Source organism: Stegodyphus dumicola, chromosome 6, assembly GCF_044657685.1.
Source record: "Stegodyphus dumicola isolate Sdum_Otavi_A_Nest chromosome 6, ASM4465768v1".
Taxonomy (NCBI): domain Eukaryota; kingdom Metazoa; phylum Arthropoda; class Arachnida; order Araneae; family Eresidae; genus Stegodyphus; species Stegodyphus dumicola.
The window spans coordinates 175,106,589-175,124,794 of record NC_140773.1 but is presented as its reverse complement, the minus strand read 5'-3'; the positions used below and the strand labels follow the sequence as shown (position 1 = coordinate 175,124,794).

Genomic DNA, 18,206 nt, shown 5'->3' with positions numbered 1-18,206 from the left:
AATGTTCACCACGTTTTGTGACTTTTGGCGATTTTTTGCCAGATTTGACGACAAAAATTAGTTTCGAAAACCATCGCCAGTTTGATGATATTTCTCCAGTTTAGCTAGATAATCTTTTACTTAATGTTAAATAGACTTGTCCCTGTATTCGTACTTTTTTTCGCAGAGCTTCGTCTGTTTCAAGCATTTCCTGTTACATTATACAAAAAAAATTCTACAAGCTGTCATTGAGTTTTATTAAAATTATTTACATGTGTACAAAATTCGTAACAATATTTAAAATGAGTACTTCAGGAATCTGTTTATTCACAAACGTTACAATATTTTAATACATTAGAAGAGTGTTATAATGATGTGTCATAGAGTGTTTTATTTCGATTCTTTAAGCCGTACTTTCCAGCGAAAAGGAAAAACAAATTTCCTGAGTATTTCATATACCTGTTAAATATGGATTTCTAAATGTTTTCGCAACAACACACTAAAGTTTCTTAATTCCTATGAGCTGCATATTTTCTATCACTTCTTGTCCTCCCGTTGAGGTAATTACAGTTACAGGAGCATAAAAGGCTTCCGCGACTGAAAGGGTTTGAGCACTTTCCACTTCACCTGTTTTGTCTTCTGCTTCTTCAGCTTAACTTTTGCTTGCATTTTGAAGGACTGCAATTCATTCATAATACGAGAACATTTCAAGTGATCACGAGTGAATGAAGGATAAAAAGAATTCATAGAGATCCAAGAAATAAGTTTCAGATTATTTAAGGGAGAATGATATAAAAACATGGGATTGCCATGACTTTTACTGCACTTTTAGACATTTTTTCTTGAACGTTTCGATTATTTGTTCAAGCAAATTTTAACACGATTAGGTAACCGCTCTATCGAGAAATGGATATTATACTGTACAGCTGTTTTATACTTATTTTACGCAATATATTTTTAAATAAAATTTAAGTTACTGTAGCATAAAAACCTCACTAATAAATTAAACTAAGCGAAATGAAATTGAGGGAAGGAAATCATATTATTGTAGGAGGAAGAAGGCTAATATTATTGCATTTGGAGAAAGAGAGAATTTTATCTAAATTCCTTACGGTTAATAAACCAGGGGCAGAATACAATATAATGAGAAGATACAAATATTTAATATTTGCAAAAAGATTACGTTATGAGAAAAAAAAGATGTTTAATATAGTTTTATAAAAAATGTTTTTGATTCTGAATTAGAAGGCAAATTAATAACACAATATTTGTCGATCAATACGCTAGGCAAATAAAATTCTAGATATATTTTTAATATTTTTTAAGTATTCTTAGATTAAAAAGTGGAACGTATTCTAAACTTTCTTGAATCCAAGTGTGAAATTTTTCTCCAATATTTTAAATTTTCTTATACAATTAAGAAAAAGAAGAAAATAAAAATCTTTTATACTAAGAAAATAAAAATCTTTTTATTTAGTATTAAACATTTTTAATGAAAGCAAACTTTCAGACCTATATTTATTGAAACAATTGAAAATGCAGTTTTAAAAATACACTTCTATTTATTAAGAGGATTTAAAGGAAATTTATTTAACATAGGTACACAAACTCTTGGAACTCAAACTTGAAGCACACAAACTCTCGAATCTTGAGGCTGCTTTTTATTTTCTTATACGAAGTAAAGGAAGTATTATAAACTCGAAACGTTTTGAGTATTATATTTCAATAGAAATATCCATTTTGACTGTTGCCGAATCAATTTGGACGATTTTCTTTTGCGTTCACCCCTGTACATACGGATAGAATAAAGGACTGATTTTACCAAATCGGATGGTAAAATGAATTTAAAGTGGATGCAAAAGAGAAATTTTTGTGAGGTCTGTACGTAAGTACGTAAGCCCGTGTGCTGTATATATTTCACGTAACTCAAAAAAGATTACCAAAAGACGTTGAAATTTTGTATATGGGACTGATTTAACATCTATTTGTGAACCTCTCCTTTTTATCGCAATCAGCTGTAAAAAAGACACGCATATATATATATATATGTATATATGTGTGTATATAATTTAAAGTAATTATATGTATATATATATATATATATATATATATATATGTATAAATAAAATTCTATATACACGCATATATATATATGTATATATGTGTGTATACAGAATTTAATTTTCCTGTCTTATATTATGTATATATATACTGGTAGTAGTCCTATAGTTCTAATTACAGAATTGTTATAAATAACGAAAATATTCATGTTTTGGCAATGTTAATTTTTGTTAAATAACGAAATCTAACTTTTAATGCGGTCTTCCTGTTCTGATATTTGTATTTGAGAAAGTTTTATACTCGTTATGAAAGAGTAAAATTAAAAATAAATTTGATTGCCATAAGACAAAAATTGACCACGATATTTAATTTCAAAATTCACAAATTTTTTATGTCATTTTCAGTTGCCTTAGGAAATCGGTTAATTAAGTTAGGCTAGCTCGAGGAGATAAGTTTAAACGAAGGGCAGCAGAAAATGTGTATAATTCAATCAACTCATATGATGTCCACATCAGATTTTTTCAATAGAATTTCACAGAAATAACTGAGTAACAGCTCGAACTTTTAATGTTTTTTCGGAATATTTCTAAATAAAAGTAACTACAGATGAAAGAAGATTTTTCAAATGTTAACGTAGATAAACCCAAAACATGGAAAGCTAGACGCTCCTCAAAAGATTAATAGTGTGGACGCAAGGCGAAAATGATGGTGATTTATATCTGATGAAACTGCAAAACTAGCATTATTTTTTTGAAGAAAGCTTCTGTTGAGCATGAATAAAATTAATCTTTCCGAAGTTTTTGAGTTAAAATATTGCGCTGTTTTAGTTTAAGATTTGAATAAAGGACACCAAGAAGGCGGGAGAAATACCTTATAAACTAAACTTTGAATATCAGGGCCAGGACTTTGTGCTTTAAATAACTACTACTTTTGGCGAGGATAAACTAAACCATGATATTCAATAAAATTTAAACATTGCTAAGTAGTGTAAGCTTACTCGAAGAAGATAACTTAAGTTGTAGGTTGGCTCAACGTAACTTTACGGTGCATGAGTTTATATCAGTCGGCTGTGAGAGATATGCAAAGCCGGTATAATTGCATTTAATTAGAGCTTTCAGAATTCTGACAACATAAGCGAGTGCTAGGAATGCTCTTTCTTTCTCTCCAGATCTCAAAGCCCTCAGCTTAAATACACAACAAGCTAATTTGCATTATGATGAGGAATACAGAAAAAAAAGTTAAAGTAAAGATCAAAATCATGATAGCTTGTTAGTTTAACACAAGAATCTTGAAACGTTTAGGACAAATATTTCAATACAGTAGGCACCGTTTGCTAAGCTCACTGGTTAAACTCAGCCACTTACTATTACGTTCAAACTTCCGGGAACAAACGAAAAAAAAATCTAATCAGCAGAAAAATTGCCGTTTATTAAACTCATCTCCTCCGCTTATTAAACGCAGACTGGCAAAAGACTGATTCTTCAGAGATTCTACTTGTACCTGTCAAACGTTTTCGTAGTTCATCCATTTAATATATATCAGACTGTTGCTTAATCATTCAGATAAGTAGTGCTTCAATAAAACGAGTATCACAGACATTTCTCCACCTCCAGGTCCCTGAGTATGTGAGACACTGTTTTCAGAGTTCTTTGTCCTCATCGGACTTCAGATCAGGATAATTTCTTTATTTTAAAATTAATTAAAAAGCAATTAAAAACAATCCTCTAAAGGCATTTGAAATGAGTGAGGTTTCCTTCTTGTGTATCATCTAACATAAGGTGAAAGTGCTACTTCTTTATCTCATTTTTTAAGGTTATCAGCTTCAAAATCCTCCTCTTGGGATAGATACGTTATGTTCATAGCGAGTTATAAACAAGGAAAGCATTTGTCATGCTTGTACTAGTGAAGATTCAGACCGGCTGAAGAGACAAAGGATAATCTTTCTGCCAGTTAAAAACGTCAATTTGAAATTTGAATAAATCACTGAAAGAAGAATTTTTTTAATTTGTTGTTTGCTTAACTTGTCAAAATGCCAAGCGAAAGGACTTAGTCCTGAAAGAAAAGGACAAATTATTAAAAGGTTTGAATATTCTAGGTAACTGCAGCCAGAGAAAATTGCTTTAAACTTGGAATATCCTAAACAGCATTGTACAATTTACTTAAGGAGCTATTATTTATGAAAATCTAATAGAAAATGCAAATGTCTTGTAAAATGTGAAGTAATGCGAATTCTACCATGAGGAGGAAATATTTAAATACTGAGTTCTAGACGGAAAATGAAAGAGTTTTGGGAATTCGCCGTCCCCTCTTATAGCGTAAGTTCCTATTTCTGCGGTTTATTGCTGGTTTACATGGCATAACAGCTTTTCTTTTCCTGCCACTAGTTTTCGACACGGTTTTAAGTAATAACGGGAGTTTTCTGAGCTATGTAGAGAATTTCTACTACTTGTTAATATCTTCGAATTTTTTTAGTTTAGTTCTTGTTATTTCAGTTACCGTTTGAGTGAGGCGTAGTGTCAAGTTGACGCATTATGAATTTTAAAGAGTTTAATAAAGGGTACTTTGAACCCTTCTCCTGTGTAGTTCGTACACGTGCAGTTGTCACTTAGAAGATAAGCAAGTGATTCTTACAAGCTCATGGATGATAAATAGTATTTTTACAGATTTTCTTTTGAAAGAGGACTGCTAACTGAAAAATGAAACATTAGTTGCAAATCTAAAGCAGATTGACGGCCAGCTTATGCTGCGAACAGTTATCCGAAAAACTTAGCTACTCGTAGCTTATTTACACTTTAACTAATTTGCATTCTGGTGGAACTTGATAAAAATAAGAATTACAGGTAAGTCAAATTAATAAGATAACTGAGTTGATTAAAACAAAACCTTACATATATACACACAAGTCTAAAGAAGGTTAAAATAACCTTTTAATTTAAGCCTTATATGGAAAGAAAGGCAAACCTTTAGTCGATATATGGGATTAATCTCTTCAAATGTGTTTCGAAAATGTGAAAGTTCGCTTGGGGACTAAACACTGGGGGTCCTGCGACAAGCTGACCACTTGTTTAGGGCATATGCTTACGCACCCCGGGGCCCACGATCAAGAAAGCAGATTTCGGGCACTGCAGGCCTTGGCCCATTAGGGCTATTACGCCACTGAATTTAGTTTTTTTTTTTTTTTTTTTTTTTTTTTTTTTTTTTTTTTTTGTTGTTGTTGTTGTTGTTTACATTTGGAATGAAAATTATTTTAATAAGCGGCAGGTAGTGTAATGACATAAAATGTATGTTATTTTGTGAATTCTTTTAAATTGTTTTAATATTTTATTAGATGTGTTTTAAACTGCGACATTTAAAACTGCTTCTTCAGTGGTATTTTTGTGTTTCTTTGAGAAGACTCCGTAAGAAAGACTTCCTCTTATTTATATCATTAGGTTTAAAGCAATAATGACACTTCGCAATATACTGATTTTGCGTAGTTATCAGATCATGGGACCTAATTAACATCACACAATGATTATTTTCTCTCTCCTTTCAGGATGTCTTCATAGTGTAACGATAGAACACTCGGTGCGTATTTGAGAAGTCTAGGTAGGAGTCCCGGCGAAGGCATTGCTCATTTTTCACGCCTCTGGAGCATCAAAAAATCTACACCTCTTCTTGAGCTCTGTTCTATCATGAACAATATTCAAAAAGTTGTTTTATTAACGAGTAGGATGAACTAACTCTATTTTAGATGCGAGACTATTTAATAAGGGTTTCATAAAATATTTATACTCTTCTATACACAGAAGTTTTACTAAGTTGGTAATTATTTGACTTACCTGGTAATAATTAATATCATTTGAAAAAGGCAACTTCTTTAACTTCGGACCTCCTGATTCAAACTTAGTGTAAAAGTTTAATTATTATACAGTAAAAGAAATTTATGCAATGGCAAATCTTCAACGAGCTTTGAGAAAGTAATGTGAACCAATATAATAAGTAGTGCATAATTAAACATTTAGATAGGAGCAGCTGAAAAAAAAGTGGAGAATAATTACACGACTAAGACGATACCAATAACGAACTTTTTTCAAAAGCCTAGGAAATGTCTTAATTTCTACTATAACTGTGAAAACTGAAACTATTCTAACGGTAATAGAGATGGATAGTTAAAGACACAGTTAAAAAAAAAAAAAAAAAAAAAAAAAAAAAAATCTTATCTGGAAGGAAACCAAAGTATAATTGAACCTGAAAAAGAGGGTAATTATGGCATGACGCCAGAAAAGCTCACTCAGATTTCAGGAAAACTGATATTCCAACAGTACCATAAGTGAATTTGATGAAAGAAAAAGATACCAATGCGAAATTAGGTAAGTAATTGATTTTCAACATAAAAATAGGGAGGATTATATTGAAATCTTAATTTTTTCCAACGGCAGATTGTGAACAATTACAAATGTAACCCAGTCCATTAATCTATGCAAGGCCGGATGTGGTGGTCTCTTTTTTATGGAGGCACCTAATAGGCGGGCCACTATCGCTTTTCCTATGAAGGGACGGACGATTACAACCATGCCTTCTCCGGTATTCAAACCCAGGTCCTTCGGCATCACAGTCAGCTTCCCTGACCACTATACCGACTGGACGGCTTGAAATCTTAATTAAGCCTTGGAAATAGACAATGATAATGGAATATTTCTTGACGGAGCAAATCGAGAAACATTCTCAAATTATCTGATAATAAAAAAAGTTAAAATTTGAAATTGTCGAAAACAGTGAAGCTATAGTCTTAATAATATATATTTACAGAAAAGGCATACAACCCAACAAGGTATCCGACTACGTTCTAATCGTCAATTTTGAGGAAATTTTTCAAAAAATATTTATTATTTTAATTTAAAGCTTATATTTTTAGCTTCCAAAAACTATTTTTCTTTTGTCTCTCCGGTGATTAGAAGTAGAGTTATGGATGTTTTTGTTCTACACCATGAACCGGAAATTGCTGTTTAAAAGGCCATAAGTTGATGTTTAAGGGACACAGACTGCTCTAAACAAGAATATTTTATTTGAATACTGTTGGTGATATTCAAAAGATGATTTTGAAATATATGTACTATTATTACCTGCTTGGAAGCAAGATTATTTTTGGAATTTCAGTAATTTGAAACATTTCCGTTTGTGTTTATATTCTGATTTGATTACACTCTGATTTAGCGTGCTTGCTGTTATTCAGTATTATTTTTTATTTCATTCTTCTCTGCTATTTTAACATTGTGATAAAAATATTTTCACTTTATTATTGTAAACGTCGTAATGAGTCGGCGTGGAACTTTTCGTTCTAAAAAACGGCGATTTGCTTTAAACAAATATACTGTGAAAGCTTCTACCAGTGAATCGAAACTAGGAAACAATAAAACATTTTCTGAAAATTATAATGAAGCTAATAATTCTGCTAGTAATAGAATATTCGATGTTGAAATTCTGAAATCTGTATTTTCTATATTATCCTGTCCAATGTGTTTCGAAACTCAAAACAATAATGAGATTTTTAATAAAGTATCATTCCAGAAGTAGTCTTTGTTGAGTAGACAACATTGTGTCTTGGTTCTTATATAGGAGTAATACAGTTAAATAATGGATTTTTTGGTATGTTAAAAATATTGGGAAACTTAATATGAAACATGGACAATATGCTGACAAGGGATATAACTGTATTGATAAAACTCGGATTGTCGATTCAAAACGGCATTCTTTACTTTCCGCAAAAATCACAAGAAGCTTCTTTAAAGAAAAAAAATCTTCTAAAATAGAGTTAACAGAAGGTGCAATATACAAAAAACGGCACTTTTAGCAATTTAATATATCAATTTCTAATAAATTTTCTAAAGATAAAACTTTAAATTTGTTTTTTAAAAAATTTGTTTTTGTCAACATTTCTAATACGAAAAACACCGTAACTTAAAATATTACTATAGCAATTTTATGATGCTTCCCACAAATATTCTATAGAATATTGGGAATTAAATGGACTAAAAGTTTAAGTTTATATATGTTACGGTGAAACACCGAAATCTGGAGAATGTCGACTTTCACCGGTGAATGTCAACATTCACATAGTCTCTTGGTGTATGTCCGAAATATTTTCCAAATACTTTTATTTCTGACTTACACCGGTCAATGTCGACATTCACCATGTACTAATGGTGAATGTTGAACATATAAGAATATTTTCTTCTCCGTAATTCAGTCGCGAATAAACGCACTTGAGACTTGAAATAAGAACTTAAAAACATGAGAACCTAAAACACACAGTACATTCAAAATGAGAAAGGAAAATAAAAGAAGTTAAAAATTTACTTAATTATACAGTGCGTTCTAAATGATAAAATAAAATAACAGTAATAAAAAACTTACTAAATTATGTGATTCAAATCTTATTTATTGCAACAACTTAAACTATTATGACACTTTATGACCTCTTTTTTCGACTTTCACAAGAGCATATCTGTGATTGTCGACATACACCGGTGAGAGTCCGAATATACAAGAATGTAGTGAAATATTCGGTCTTTCACCGACGCATTTGGTGAATGTTGATATTCTCCGGTGAAAGTCGACATTCTCCAATTTCGGTCTTTCACGGTAACATATACATATTTAAGATTTTTGCAGACAATTTTGTAAATGAAGAGAGAAAAATTTCTCGAAAAATAGCTAGTGTATGTATTCAAACAGGTACATTCAGTAGATATTTTGCTTTATGACTTAGATTTTAGGCCATTTTATTTCTTATGCTTTAATAAATATAAGTGCAAAAAATAAAAGTAAAATATTGATAAATAATTTTTAGGGAACTAATCTCGTGATACTGAAATTTGAACACATTTTTGATCCAAAATGTGAGAAAAAAGTAAAAATGACATTTTAATAATATGTTTATATACTGTTTCTATCATTTTAGGTAGCATTCTGCTAATTAACACCAAAAATGAATTTATTTGTACACTTTTTCAAAATTAGGGTATCCAACGTAGTCGGATACCTTAAAAAACAGAAGCAAAGAACTTCCAGGAAAATGTAAGATACAGAGAAAAATTGCTCCGAATAGTGGCAACTGATTGAACATTCATGGCCAGTAGTCAAATAATAATCCACCAAGCATATGAAAAACGTGGAGTGATAGGGGTGTATCAAGAACGAAGCTCGAAAGTAAATACTTTCATATCAACAACCGCGTCTGTCTAAGTTCCTGACATTAGATTTCAGCATCATACAAACTACCAAGATAGGTCCATGAGGATTATACTTTGAGGTCAAAGAATCCTCTTAGTTTAGAAGACTTAACCCCAATCATTCGTTGGAGTCATTTAATGAGTCACAATATCATGGATGGCATAATTCAGTGTCGCACACACACTAGATATCCTTGAAAAATAGACCACGAGAACAGTCGCTAACAACATATCTTGTTTGTGCTGATCATGTTTTATTGATAGCATGAATTGAATCATATCCTTGTCTATCATCCATGATCTTAATTCATCATCTACAGTCACCGAAATGTTTATCAAACTACTGATAAGGAACATACTAAAAGATAATTTCATCCTATAAAGTATTCCATCGGCTACCACGAATCAACGACATGGCAGCCAGCATATCGATTAGTGTCTGAAACAATCAAAATGAATTAGCATCCACTGAATATGTTTTGTTTTTACTGATCAGTCATGGTTCGAAATAAAGACGTAAAAATCAAAAAATAAGTTTTTCCGAAAGAGTCCGGCTAGTCTATGGGTCCTGCATTTACTGTAGAAATGTCGCAAGACACCTACGTAGCAAATGACAATAAGCAGAAGATCTTGTCTACGATACCCGAGCCCTTTTGAATCCTCCTTAACTCTCTCATGGTGTTTGATCAGTCTAGTACCAGTCATTCACTGTGCAGCTTTTCTAGGACTCACGCTGCAAGGTCAATATCCTTCTAGGCCAGCCTGATCTCTCGATCTCTTCCCGATCGACTAGGAGATAGTAACCATTGCACAATTTTCTCCGAGATTTCCAATTAGCATGTTAGCCTAGTGAATTATACTTGGCATTCTGAATTTCAGGACGTTATCCGTGATTTTAACGTTTATTCAACATGAAATATTACCCTTAATTTTTACCTCAAATAAAAACGTGCATCCGATCCGCTGGTGGCGAAATAAAGCATTGATTTGTTTCACTATCGTAGTTGGTTTATCCGAATAAATGGCGCAATGTTTTCGATCGATTTTCTTTTTTTCCTCTTGTACATAACACACACCAATTTTTACCGCCTTCTGATGAATCCTTGTAAGTGCACAGTTTTGAAGTTTGTATTGCTAAGGTTTCTTAGTTTATTTATTTGTAATTTTGAACAGGTTTAGATTAGTGATTCGCTAGACTGCATACGATAGCAATGATTTTACTGAGTTTGCTTGTTGGTTTTTTAGTTGATTAAAGTGAAACATTAAAAAAAACAATCTGTTTAAGAGGAGCCATGCCTTCATGAAGGATGTTTTAAAGGATCTGAATAGCATTCATGTCACTTTTGAAGAAGCTACGAAAAGGATCATCCGTCCAGCCCCGTTCGCCGAATGATGTTGCTGAGACCTCTGCTACACCGCTTTAAAAAACTTTTTATGCCTTTCTAAGGTATTTCTTTCATTCCCATCTGATGAATAAAGCATGTATGAACTCAAATACGGTACTTGTATTTTTGCTAAGTGTGCTTGGAAAATATTTTCTTTGACAGAGGTTCCAACTTGCGAACTCACTAAATGAAGGGGTGTGTTGTGTTAGTGAACTAATGAAGTCATGTTTCATACTCTGCATCTAACAATCTTAGAGACAATATTAATAATGTAAATTAGGGAAATGATAAGAATTTTTCTTAAAAATTGCAAAATACTATCATAGTTTGATGTTACTTTAACAGAAAAGTTCTATGCATCTCGATGGAGTCTGATATTTTCAAGAAGCAAAAATATTCTTTGCCATTTTTCCAGAAATACACCATTTAAATAGTTGGAATAAAAGGCAAAAACGAATGTTATGCCATCTCATTGAAAAAGTAGAACGTTAATAATTAAAAAATTGCGAAAACACTTTTCAATACTTTGGAAAGAATAGTACTGTAATTAATATCATTAATAAAATTTATTACATTTAGATGAAATTAGAAACCTTCAGGGTAAATATCATTCGTTTTCTTAAAATATTTTGGATCGATTTTATCATATGACTGACAAAGAGAAAACAAACGACAGAATCTATAAATTTCACCCTTTTTATCAAATTTCATATTCCTTAATGAGAAAGTTCAAGGCTCTCGTAGTTTGGGCAAAGCATGTTGATTATAAGCACAACAAATGACTATTCAGCAAAGAATAAAACCGGAAATAGGGTGGTCTTTAATAGCTGAATAATAAACTTTTATCATTAGGAGAAATAATAACCTTATTTCATGAAGAATCACTAGAAAATTTAACAAAAAGTAGGCCCACCAGCGGCCGAGCGGTAAAGTCACTGAACACTGGTAGTTCGGTCCGAGGTTAGAATCCCGCGAACGGGCTGGCTGCATGAGCGTTTTCGTGGTTTTCCCCATGTGTAACGTGTATACGAGCCAGTTTCCCTTAGAAAGTCCTCCACGAAGGCATCCCTCCCCTTAGGCAGATAGCCCTCGAGGCTTTGCCATAATCGCACACACACACACATACATTAACAAAAAGTAGGAGGAATAACTAAGTGAAATTTGCATTAGTCTGATTATTTTGATGTTATAAACTTCTGCAGTTGTCTTTCAATATTTGGGATGTTATTTTACGTCACAGGGCATTTTTCATGTCTCTGTCCTGGCAAGTGATTCTTTTCCAAGAGACATAAGATCTTTAACTTCTAGACGGTATGGCAAATAGCCAGTTCTCACACTATTGGCATTCATCATCGCATGATATCTTTAATTTATCTATAAGGTAAATGCACTTCAATATTTATATTTTAATTTTATACTTTTATTATTATATCTTTATTAGGTTATTTTTGATATATTTAACTAATAATTTTTATGAAATTTACTTATTTATTGTAATTGCTTAACAATATGTTCGCTTTTGACACTGAGAGAGGAATAAAAAAACTATTTTATACGAAGTTAAGATATCAGAAAAATTCACAAAATTGTCAAGCGCACTAATCATTTGTGAAAACGGAGAAAGCTCTTCACAGTGCAACAAAGTATATGATGCTATATCGTATATATACCAAACAGTCTCTTTTTAAATGCACTTCATCTTGTTTGTTGTTCATTAAAAACAATGAACTTGAACGTATTGATGAATCGTATTATCGTATATTTCTGTTTTTGATGTAAAACTGTAAAATTCAGTATAGCAACTTTCTGCAAAAGTCGCTATAAAATAAACTGAAGTTTCTAATGCTGTTTCAAAACTTAATCACTCATTCTTATATATCTGTAATATTTATTTTCAATTCTATTTTTGTTGTAACTTAAAGAGATACACATTTTAAAATGACAGATAATAAGCAGTTAAGTTTTGTGTCCAATAATTATATGTTATTTTTATTCTGAATACTCTAGTCATGTTTACACTAAAGTAAAAATATAACAAGAAAAGATCAGATAAATTGAAAGAACTCTATACCTAAATAGAAATTTTATCTTTGAGGAGAGAGGGAGGGGAGGTGAATAAAAGAATGTACATAATGTATAATAAAAAAACTGCATATATAATAATAAAACTACAGAAAGTCGCCTTTGGGAACAACTTTGGTTGTTCATTAAGAAAATTAAAGAAATCAACTTTGTGTATTCGGCATCAAACCCCATTTCATTTACGGTTTTGTTCTATCCAATGGTGGAAGGCCTGAGATTGTGCGACTGTTAATTTATACATTAAATTACCTTAATGGACGAATTAATATTTACAGATCTGGGCAAAAAATCAACAAAAAGATCGTTCCAACGTTCAATTAAAAAAATCTAAATTGAATCTTTAAACATCGCTTTCAGATGCACACTTTCATTGTCCAGATAACATATGTGAAAAATTACGTAGTTCAAACCCTATTCGTCTCTCTGCTATACGGTCTTTACTGATTTCTGTAAAGAAAAGTCCTTTAAGAGTCCTTTAATGAAAGAATACATTTTATTCCCTCTGTTCCATAATAATAGTAGGAGTTGATGAATTTAATTTGTCCCATAATAATAGTCACAAAAAATTAATTTAGAACGCAGCTTTTATTATCAAAAAAACTAGATTAAATTACTCCTGATTTTTATTTTGAGTTTTCAGATAGTTTCTGAATTTTTCAATAATTTCGTTACGTATTCTAGAGTTGTAGGTAGAATTCTCTTGGCTGCGAAGATTTGCTTTCCCTATATGCGGGAGCTTAAAATATTCAGTTTCCTACACTAGTATGTTTTACTATGTATTAGAGTTTTAGGAAGTATACTTAAAGATAGGAATTGGTTATACATATAAAAATAAACAGTTCATACTGCATATTAGAGGTACATGATCAGAAAACCTACCTTAATCTGGACATTTAGTTTGGCCTGGGAAATGAAATAGGACTTTTCTCGACGAGAACTTCACAGAATTTTGTGTATCAAACACACCTTCACAAATCACCTTTGAAAAATCCATAATCTTTATTTAATTCTGAACAATCTGCGAGTTGTTAAGCTTGTAGAGTTCCTCACTTTGTTTGTCTAAAGTAAACTCGAGGAAACTAGTGAATTTACCAACTTATCGCTAAGTTCAATTAATTAAAGATATAGACTCAAGAAGGGTAAAATTACCCTTTATTTCACTCAAGTAAGAATAACAGTTGGCCCCTTTTTCGGGCTTACAACAAAGCCTTCACTCTGGCTTAAACTCAGAATAAGAAACAAAAACTAAACTAACTATGATAGACTTAGTCAAAACTAAACTCAAGTATCTAACGTAGTTGGCCCTGAATTTAAACCAGCCGATGAATATCAAAACACAAGTAATAATACGGCCGAGCGTAACAGCTTCAAGAGAGATTTAGCTATAAGGCAAACATGGTCAGGATTCCTAGCCTCTCTCACGAAGTACGCTGAACCTTCCTAAAATACTTCTTCTAACTCATTTGCATTCAACGCGATTCTGAAAACTCATTCTGGTAGGGAATTGTAAATGGAAATAAGAATTAATAGGAAAGTGACTTTAAAATTAAAATTACTGTTATAAAATTAAAATATGCCTTACAACATCTTTCCGTAATTATCGAATTTTCCTCAACATCGTAGATTTCCATTAATTAGAAAAAAACATGAAGTGAAAAATCAAACTGGATCAACAATCGGCCATCATTATGCAAAACTAAAATTTATCACTCATGCATGCATAACTTTCGGTGGAAATCCTCAAGGATACGAAAGAACTGATTAGTGGACGCATGGCTAACCTGCGAAACTGTTGGTAGTTGTCTCAGCTTTTTTATTCTATTGAAGAAATTGGATTTTCGTGGTTTTGCTGTTTTTATTTTGTATACTGTAAATATGTGAAAAGAAAATTCTTTACAAAGGCATCATCCAGTAAGGCAGATAGCAGTAATCTAATCCAATCCAGTCAAAAATGCATTATAATTACCAAAAAAAAATTCAAAATGATGTCAGTCTTAAATCTCTTTCTCGCCAGTTTGATTTCTTGTACCAATAGGGATTTAAACAGACTTTAGATCTTTACACTCTGTATGGAAAGTTCTGAATCTTTCTGATTCTTGTCTTCTGCTTTCATACAAATCTTCCTCGGGATCAAGAGCAGTTTTGCCTTTATATAAAATCATACAGTCGTAAAATCGCCCATTGAATCTTCTTAAGCAAGTGATAAAATTCACATTTCCATTTGCCTAAGAAGATGCAGTTTCAAAATTGGACACATTCAACTGACTGAGTGTTTAAGACCGCTGGAGTACTAGGAGTTCGACCTCAGTTCGTTCCCAGGCAAAGGGTTAGCTGCATGGTTGACTTTTATCAACCACGTGTAACGTGAAGTATGAATGTTTAATGTGAAGATGAGCCAGTTTCCTTAAGAAAGTACTTTTGAAGGCCTTCCTCTCCTTAGACAGATAGTTCTTGTGCGCTTTTCCGTACTCAAATAACCAAAGTTGAGCTGAAACTAGAAGTTCAAGTTTATTTTAAACTAGAAACAAAAGAAACTAAAATTGTTCACTTAATCTATTAAGGATCGAAATTCAAACATGGATGGTTTATTTGAAATATATTGATTGCCTGCGTCTTCTACAAGCATTAGAACAGTGCTGTGTGAATTTAAGCTTAATCGTAAAATCGTAATTATATTTGACTTAGATAAACGGATTACTGAATATATTACCTAATGATTACTGAATATAATACTGATTACCAAATTTTTATATCTACTGATTAGTTTCATTTTTCATTATAACTACTGATGATTTTTGAATATAATTCACTAATACGCCGTTCAGTATTAGATGGCGGATTGATAGTGAAGGCGATCACATGAATCATATTGAATTACGCTGAAATTATGAACATTTGAGATCTCCAGCGTCAAAGTTTTTAAAGCTCTGCATTTACTTTTATATTATAGGTAGAATACATAATAAATAATCGCTGAGTAAAAGAATAATAACTTATTTACAATTATCATAGTTTTAAAGCCGTATATATATTCGTTACAAAAAAGGAACGTTTATCTTTAAAATATTAAACCGAAACTCTCAATCATTTTATTCAGACGCTGAAAAATTATTTAGTGCAAAACTCATAGAATAATCCCTGAAAACATAGTCTATAAAGTAAAGTACTTTTAGACTGATTCAGAGGAAAGAAATAAAGAGAGTTCTTTACAGTTGATTGATTTTACACCATTTACATACCCACGTATTTCATGTAGTAATCTAAAAAATATTCAAAGTACCATCAACTGATCCTTTGCTCACGTAATGATGCGAAATCCTGTGACAGGATCTTCGAAGCGACTTAATAATGGCAATCCTTCTGCTGCCTTTCGGACGGTTCCACGTCATACGTCGTTCGTTATGCAACTAATAGACTCCTTGACCTGAATCTTGAATCTTATTAGGTAGATTTATGCCTTAATAAACAGAACAGATTTATGCCTTAATGAACAGAAACAGATTTATTTGCCAGAAATAAACGTGCTTATATTCGTTAGCCAGTGATATGTACTTACGCCATAAATTACTTCCAAATTATTATTCCAGATATGCTTTAATAGTGGAATAGTTATGATAAGAATATTAAGGGTTTGTTCGTAAATAATTTATTCGAGTGAATATTACCTGTAATGCTTATTATTTTAATAATTAAAGGAACGTTTTTACTTTATGTCAAGTTAAGTATAATCTTTAAGTCGAAAATAATTTATAATTCCTTTTTCAACTATTATTTCAATTTCACTTCAATAGCTATAATGAAGATAATAAGGCATATTCCGTATATATTTTATTCACATTTTTATTACCTGCACTATATGTTATTTTAATAGTTGAAAGCGTAATGATGAAATACATTTTACTTTGATAATTAAAAATCAAAAGTAATTTATAAGACTTTTTCAGTTACAAAGATTAGTGAACATATTAAGTGAATGTATAAAATTTTTGAAGAAAAAAAAATCCTCTGGTACCTGGTGGTTTTATCCGCATCTTAAATGGAAAAACCCGGCTTTATGAGTGTTTTTATTGGACTGACAAGAAATTAATTTCGGTTTTTTAGTGTAAAATAAAACTCAGTTTTTTCTGCATAAAAATGAACTTCAATCGTTCAACTATGTACTATTCAACTATTCTGTTCGATAATCTTTTGCCATCATTTTGGTAACTTCATGGTTCCGTGCTCATAGAACTTCTGGTCGTACTCAACAACACACTCAACACTCAACCCAGTGCGATTTGAGATCATCGTTATTACCGAAATTTTTATCGTTTAAGAAGTTTTGTAAACTTGGAAATAAATGATAATCCATAGGTGCAAGGTCGGGACTATATGGCGGATGCGACGTCACTTCCCAGTCACGCTCTCCATTAATTTCGTACGTGCTGCTAAAGTTGTGTGAGCCATCGCTTTATCCTGGTAGAACACGATTCCTTTTCAGTTTGCCGATTCTGGCCTTTTCTCTTTGACTGCTTCCTGAAATTTCCTAAGTTATTGGCAGTAAATATCTGAATTGATCGTATGATTGTTTGATAGCGTATGGTTAAAATACATAGCACCTTTGTAAACCCGTCAAACTGACAACATGATCTTTTCCTGATACAATTTAAGCTTTCGATATGATTTGTACTGATTTATTATGCTTAGACCATGATCTTTTTCTAATAGTGTTACTGTTTGTAGCCAGTCCAGTTTTCATCACCAGTGATAATTGTTTAAAAAAAAAAAGTTCAGTTGCATTACGTTTTAAATGCGTATCGCAAATATTGATTCGATGTGTTAAGTGAATTTCTTTCAACTCATGCGGAACCCAAATAGGCCCGAGACATCGTATGCGATTTTCATTGTTTATGTGATGTACTAACATTTTTAACACTCGCAAAATTTTATTACTATTCGATTCAATTCAAATATGGGTTTAATTTTATCATCGTCAACTTCAAAAGTTCGGCCAGAACTTTGGTCATCTTCAAGTGAAAGATCTTCAGACCGAAATTTTTTCAACCAATTTTGACGCATGCTTTCTATTCAGCAATCAACACCATAAACTGCATATGTCTCTTTTCGAGCTTCAGCTACTTTCTTGCCTTTTACTTTTTACTTTTCTTTTCTGAAAATAAAGAAATAAAATATGTCGAAAACGTTTATTTTTACACCCCATGTTAAAATTGACCGTAAACTAACAGTTGTAAACAAAAAGTACACGGGTTCTTCAGCAACCTAAAACTGTCAGTTACTAAATCTGAAAAGAAAAAAATTATCAGATTAACAGAAGAATAACAAAGCTATCTATTTGTTCAAACCGAAATAGCTAACCTAATACATTTGAATTTTCGTTAGTTAGTTAAAATACGAAAGCAACATTTGAATATTTCTAAAAACAATTAACTAATAGAAAACTTTCAAAATTCGACGGTTTTCCTTTTCAAATCCTAAAAAATATTTC

General features: G+C 31.8%; 1 protein-coding gene across 14 annotated transcripts in view; it reads left to right on the top strand.

Annotated features, from left to right (window-relative positions):
• LOC118195800 (dual specificity tyrosine-phosphorylation-regulated kinase 4-like) overlaps nucleotides 1-18,206 on the top strand; it is a 227,095-nt gene that overhangs the window by 191,850 nt on the left and 17,039 nt on the right. The window lies entirely within an intron of this gene.